This window comes from Bison bison, unplaced genomic scaffold, assembly GCF_000754665.1.
Source record: "Bison bison bison isolate TAMUID 2011002044 unplaced genomic scaffold, Bison_UMD1.0 scf7180017864368, whole genome shotgun sequence".
In the NCBI taxonomy this organism is placed as follows: domain Eukaryota; kingdom Metazoa; phylum Chordata; class Mammalia; order Artiodactyla; family Bovidae; genus Bison; species Bison bison.
This window is the reverse complement of record NW_011494940.1, coordinates 3,060,096-3,066,763: the sequence shown is the minus strand read 5'-3', so window position 1 is coordinate 3,066,763 and position 6,668 is coordinate 3,060,096. Positions and strand designations below refer to the sequence as shown.

General features: G+C 45.7%; 1 protein-coding gene and 1 non-coding gene across 5 annotated transcripts in view; both read left to right on the top strand.

Moving 5' to 3' along the window:
* Positions 1-6,668, top strand: part of RGS6 (regulator of G-protein signaling 6) — a 192,008-nt gene that overhangs the window by 63,151 nt on the left and 122,189 nt on the right. The gene's annotated exons all lie outside the window — the stretch shown is intronic.
* TRNAE-UUC lies at positions 5,034-5,105 on the top strand. The gene has a single exon. It is a non-coding gene; the product is annotated as a tRNA-Glu (tRNA).

Here is a 6,668-nt window from a genome sequence, read left to right as displayed (position 1 = left end):
AAAAGTCCAAATGACCGCTAGACTGTTTTTGGCCTCCAAAGGTATAGAGTGAAGTGTTTTGTAGTTTTGGGAACACTTACTCAAGTGTATGCCTATTATATCATTAGTGTCAAGCAGACAAGAAAAACATAATATTCCCATTTTACAGATGGGGAAGCTGAGGCTCAGGGATGTTCCATGACTTTCCCAAGGTTGTACACAGTAATGATGAAGCTTGGATTTAAACATGCTTTTAGTCCAAATCCCTTGCTCTGTCTACTTGAGTTTGGCGTAATAAGCTTTCTCATCTCTCAGTCTGTCCAGTTGTGTTTCTAGAGGTTTGTGACTGGCTTAAGTCGTGCTTAAGTGCCCTTTCAATATGGTTGTCATGAGCTAACAAGGCTTTGGGCCTACCTTTGTGTGCCAGGTTGTATTTCTAAAGATGTCTGGAGTAATATCTTTGATCCCAGATGATCTTCTAGAACTTTGGTACCACTCCATCCCAAAAGATAGAGCCAGCAGAGTATAACACAGTGCTCATGTTAGCCAAGGCTGAGTCATAACAATGGCACACACCTCTGCCTTGTTTTCATGGGATGTTTGCTATTGGAGTGCAGTCACTATGCTGTAAGAAAGCCCAAGCAGCCCACGGAGAGGCCCACGTGGAAAGGAACTGAAGCCCTCAGCTTACACCCTTGGTTGAACCCCCGGCCATCAGAAAGAGCTAGCTTGCAGCCATTGTTCAGTTTCCACTTGAAACGTGCCCCTAGTAAAGCCACCTCAGCTGAGGCTGCAATGTGCAAAATGAGTTGAACTCATCAAACTCTGCCCACATTGCAGATTTTCGAGCAAGATAAAAATTATTTTAAGCCATTCACTTTGAGGGCATTTTGTTAAACAGCAATAAAAGGCAGATACATGGAGAACTGAATCACTCTTTTAAAGTTAATTCTGTGTGAAAAACATATTCATATTTTTTAAGTGCCTATGATGTGCCAGATAGTCTTTTCCAGGTGCTTGGGAGTATCAGCAAACAAAAGTGATAAAGATCCTTGCCCCTATGAAGCTTATATTTCAGTGGGGGTGGGGGGGACAAACTAGATAATAAGCATAATAAATAAGTAGCATCTAGTATGCGAAAGGGGATAAATGCTTCTGAAAGTTTAAAAGGTGAAACAGAAAGAATCAGGAGAGCAGATTTGGAGCAGTTGCTGTATTTACAGTGTGGTCATTAGTTATCTATGAGAACCATAGTGCAGGGGGAGAAGAGGTATACTCTGTTTGTAGGACAGATATTAAGTTAGCCTTCAAAATGCATTCCAGTACACATCAGGGACTTCCCAGGTGGTGCTAGTGGTGAAGAACCTGCCTGTCAATGCGAGAGACGTAAGAGACACAGGTCAATCCCTGGGTCAGGAAGATCACCTGGAGGAGGGCATGGCAACCCACTCCAGTATTCTTGCCTGGAGAATCCCATGGACAGAGGAGCCTGGTAGTCTGCAGTCCATAGGGTTGCAGTGGCCAACTGCTAGTCCTCAGAAAAGAAATATAAGAAACAAATATAACATGCTGGAAGCAAAGCCATATTATGAAGCAATTAAAATATAATAGAAGTGACTTAAAGCACAAAGATATAGTGGGTATAATGGGAAAAAACACACAAAATTAAATGTGAACTAAGTCGCTGAAGACGAGGAGTGAGAGATGGAGTGAGAAGTGATGAGGGTCAGGAGTCCACCCTACTTGTCTAGCTTTGGACTTAATGGGTTTTAAAGGCCCATTTTTTCCACAAATGTTTATTGAGTGGCTACAGTCTTGGACACTGAGCTTGGCACAGGAATTTAGAGATGAATAAGACACAGGGCATCTCTACAGGTGGCTTGTGGGTAGTGTGAGGAGCAGGTACCTGGACAGGCAGCACAGTGCAGTGTGACAAGCAGTGTGATAGAGATAAAAGTGTGTGGGCTGTGGGACCACATGCAGTGGGGTGGGAGTAACATCTGGGCTGGGCCCTGAAGGTGGTCTTAATGGACCAGCATGTGCAAAGGCCCTGGGGTGGGCAGCGAGAGGCTGGAGATGTAGGCTTGGCCCTCTGTAGGTCCTGTTAAGAGTCCTGAACCTTTCCTGTCGAAAATAGGACTGCTCCCACTTGACTGGAGGCTGAAATGTGTTTGGAGAAGATTCGATTTCCTAAGAGGGAAAAGGTGTTTAAGTATTTGCACAACCTTTAACAATCATTACCGTGTATTTTTCTAAATTCTGGGGCCGTGGAACAGAACCCTAGCCACCCTATTCAACTCCGACTCCACCTGGAATCTGTGCAATTTACAAACAGGAGGAGTAAGATGATTTGAATGTGAAGATCATTGGAGTAGAGGACAGGGAATTGAGAAGCCGACATATTCATTAGGTTTCCCACACAGATAATGATGTCATCGAGAATAATAGCAGGATTTCGGGTAGAGAACAAGATGGTGATCCAGGCACCAAAGTCTTCCACAGATGAGAAGAAGTTAATAAGACTAGAGAGAGATGATAGACCAGAGGAGTAGAGAGGAAACTAGTAGTACAGATAAGCCTCAGATAATCAGAAATTTTTACATAAGAAAAGGAGAAATATCATAACAGGCAAGATGATGCCTACTTTCCCTCTGAACCCCAAATTAGGTGGTGGAGGGAAGTGGCAGTAGGAGGAAGGGCACTGGAAACGCGATGATCCATGTAGACCAGGAGATAGAGGGGCCCGTCTGTGCTTCTGTGAAGGTTATGCAGGAGCTTTATTCACCAGTGGAGCCAAACAGAAGTTCCAGATATGGGCATGGGGAATGGGTCAGGGACCAATTAGGGGGAGAGTACGCTCAGATCAACATGGAGATGAGCTGAAAAATTAATGGGGCCCCAAGGCACTAGGGTTTTACCCACTGAGTAAGGATGAGGGGAAAGTAGCTGGTGTCAACATTTCTAATAGCTATAGGTATAAAGTTATAGGTAATCTAACACATATTTGTGAGTTAGTTGGATGGACGGATGGACAGATGGATGGACAGATGAGGGGACTTATTTATCTCTGGAAGGCTCTATCTCACCCTTAAATGATGATGTTTCTAAGAGAACTCTGGCATGATTTGTTCTCTCCCAGGTCCTCATGGCATGGTGGAAGCAATGGATGGTCAAGGGGAGGCCCCCATTGAACATTCTTAGCTCTCCCTGGAGACTGGTTTGTTCTTGAACTTGGCCTTACCAATCCTAGGGCTCTCTTCTGATTTTATATCCTAGGGCTTTCATGGAAGAAAGCCATTTCTCCAATGGTCATTGGAGAAATCCCCCTTGATGTCTTCTCTCAAAGGTGGACTGGGCATTTCAAGTGGAGGGAACCACGGAAACAAAGGCCTGAGGGCAGGAAGCCCAGATGTGTTAGGCAGTGTGTCCAGTCACAGGCTGAAATGGACCAACCTGCCGAGGTAGCTGAGGTCACATTGTGAGGGCCTTGCTTAGCTGTTGGCACCCGTAGCCTTGGAAATTCATTGGTCTCTCGAGAGAGTCAAGCTGCTTGGATTACGATATCCGACCCTACTTATTAAGACTCTCTCCCCCAGTAGATTGCAAATTCTTCGTGGGGCCAAAAGTTTACTTCTCTTTGACCCAAATTAATCTGTCTTCAATCTAGTGACATTTCTCATGGTACTAGAGAACTTTGTATTTCTCTTTCTCCCTACCAGATGTTAGCACTTTGAATCCCTTCCAAATGCCTTCAAGTTTCCTGCCACCACTTCTAGGTCCTTCAGTGATTCAGACGGGGCAGGGGGAGGGGGGCTCTCCAAGCAGGTGTCTACCTTGCCCTCCAGTGTTGATCCCAGTTGGGCTACTTTTCCTCCTTTTATGCTGGTGGTGGTCCAGGAAATCTTTCTGCTTTTTTTCCCTTAAGACCTCACCCTGGTCTTGGCCTTGGATTTCCCATTCATGGAAAGAGCAGGAAGCATAAAGGATGTTTGTCATTTATTTTGGCTATCCAGCATCTGAATATCTTGCTTTGATTATGAAACTCCCAAATAATGAATGTCATGGGGCGGCGGGGAGGGGGGCGAAGACTACTCCCAACTATAGACAAAGGAAGTATTAGACATTCTCTTGTCCTGCGCTGGGTGCAGCCAGGACAGATAATGTGTTCCAGGCTCTGCTAGTCAGATGCGCCTCCCTCCCCTTGACTTTTACTTAGGAGCCAGAGATATAGGGGACAGAGTAATTTCCTCCCCAGAGCCTGTTCTGGGCCATGTGGATGGGCATTTTCCAGTTGCCTTGTCTCAGTCTAGTTTTCTAGTCTTCATCAAGGCAGACTCTGTAGAACTCTACATGGTGCAAGGACATGAGGGATGTCATTTAAGGAGAAAGAGACGGCTTTGTCCCTGGCCTCTCACCTTCCTGGGGAAGACATGTCTCAAGAAATGGGCAGCTCTGAGCTGGGGTCATGGCTACAGTACATAAGGGGAAAGCTAGTGGAGAAGATAAGGCATCCAAGACAGGGGTAGTGGAAGAAAGGTCTCGCATCATTGCCTTAACTAGAGCTATTGATCCATTTTAGTCTGTGTCAGGAAATATGGACTAAAACGTCTTTCCTTTGTACAGTAACTCCATCATGCATCTCTGAGGACCCCACACTGCCCTTGTTTCTGTCCACACCCACCTTCTCCAGGTGAGCAAAACAGGAGAAATGTCTCCATCTCACTTTGGTTAAAGCATTTCTGCTTCCAGGGAGGGTGAGTGAGTGAGAGTCATAATCCTGAGGAATAAGCTGTGTGCACCCTTTACTGGATTTTGGGTTGTTGCTCACTTTAATGAAATTTATGTGACCCCAGAACCAGGCTTCTAGGAGTAGCCACTTGAAGCAGAGGAAATATTTAGTCACATTCTACAACTGCAACCCAAATATAATGGGAGCCAGTTGGTTACTCTAAAAAGGGAGTGTCACAATTCAATCAGGATGATTGATCATCATTCTACCCTGGCTTATCTGCATCTTCGGAATAGAAGTCTTAGAATATAAGTGTCTCAGGAATTCCCTGGTGGTCCAGTGGTTAGGACTCAACACTTTCACTGCTGGGATGCAGGTTCAAACCCTGGTTGGGGAACTGAGATCCCTCAAGCTGTCCAGGATCTAAATAAGTAAATAAAGATCTCATTCTTTTCTTTAGCTTTGCACCTGCCAATTCACCACACGTAGCTTGACTGTAAAAGAAGTGTTTACAAGGTAGAGGCTGTTTGCAAGGTGTTTACAAGGCTGAGTCAGAGATGATAAAGTGGTTTTCTGTAATGCAGATACTTTGCCACACTCTGTCTGTTTTCTCTGTTCCCTGTCCTAATTGCCTCTGGACAGATCATAGGTTGAAACTGGAAATGAATTCCTTCTCCCAGGCAGCTTGGGAACTAGCCACTCTATTTCTTATAGTTTGGTATAAGATAGTCCAGGAAGCCAAGCAAAGCCAAACTATAAAAGTCTTTGGGGACAAGAGAGCATCTTAAGTAGGATTTAGAGAAAGGGAAAGTATTAGTTGCTCAGTCGTGTCCGACTCTTTGTGACCGATGGACTGTAGCCCGCCAGGCTCCTCTGTCCATGGGATTCTCCAGGCAGGAATACTGGAGTGGGTAGCCATCCCTTCTCCAGGGGATCTTCCCAACCCAGGGATTGAACTCAGGTCTCCTGGATTGCAGGCAGATTCTTTACCATCTGACAGGATTTAGAAAAAACTCACCCTTAAATGGGAGAAGGCAATGGCACCCCACTCCAATACTCTTGCCTGGAAAATCCCATGGGCGGAGGAGCCTGGTAGGCTGCAGTCCATGGGTCGCTAAGAGTCGGACACGACTGAGTCAACTTCACTTTCACTTTTCACTTTCATGCACTGGAGGAGGAAATGGCAACCCACTCCAGTGTTCTTGCCTGGAGAATCCCAGGGACAGAGAAGCCTGGTGGGCTGCCGTCCGTGGGGTCGCACAGAGTCGGACACGACTGAAGCAACTTAGCAGCAGCAGCAGCAGCACCCTTAAATGACCTGTAACTTTCAAGTTCTGGCCCTGCCGACCTCCTTAATTACGCCCTCCCCTCCTCCCCAACCCTCCCACTGAACGACGCAAAATGACTGACTCTGAGCAATGACCGGAGTCAAAGTGCCTTGTTTCAAGTCCTAACTTCACAGACCATGTGACCTCAGCAAGTACCTACCTGCTGTCTGCCTCACTGTCTTCATCTGCAAAATGGGATAATGACAGTAACTGCTTCATCAGGTTGCTGTGCATATAAATGAGTTAATATCTGTGAAGTGCTTGGAACCACGGCTGGCGTATAATAAACAGTATATAAATGTTGATTTCAAGCTATAGTGGCTTACTGTGTGACTTTACCAAGAGGAATTTTAGAGACCAAAGGTCTTACTGATAACTGTGCAAGTTACTTCTCTCAAATTCAAAGCACTGCTTTAGACTAGAGCCTTCACAGCCGGGCTCAGACACACCTGGTTAGTAACTTTCAGCTCTTCAGAGAATGTTCTGCCTAAAGAATTACTTGAATCCTCTTTTGAATCAGTGGCCACAAATCCAATGGCACCCCACTCCAGTACTCTTGCTTGGAAAATCCCATGGACAAAGGAGCCTGGTAGGCTGCAGTCCATGGGGTTGCTAGAGTCGGACACGACTGA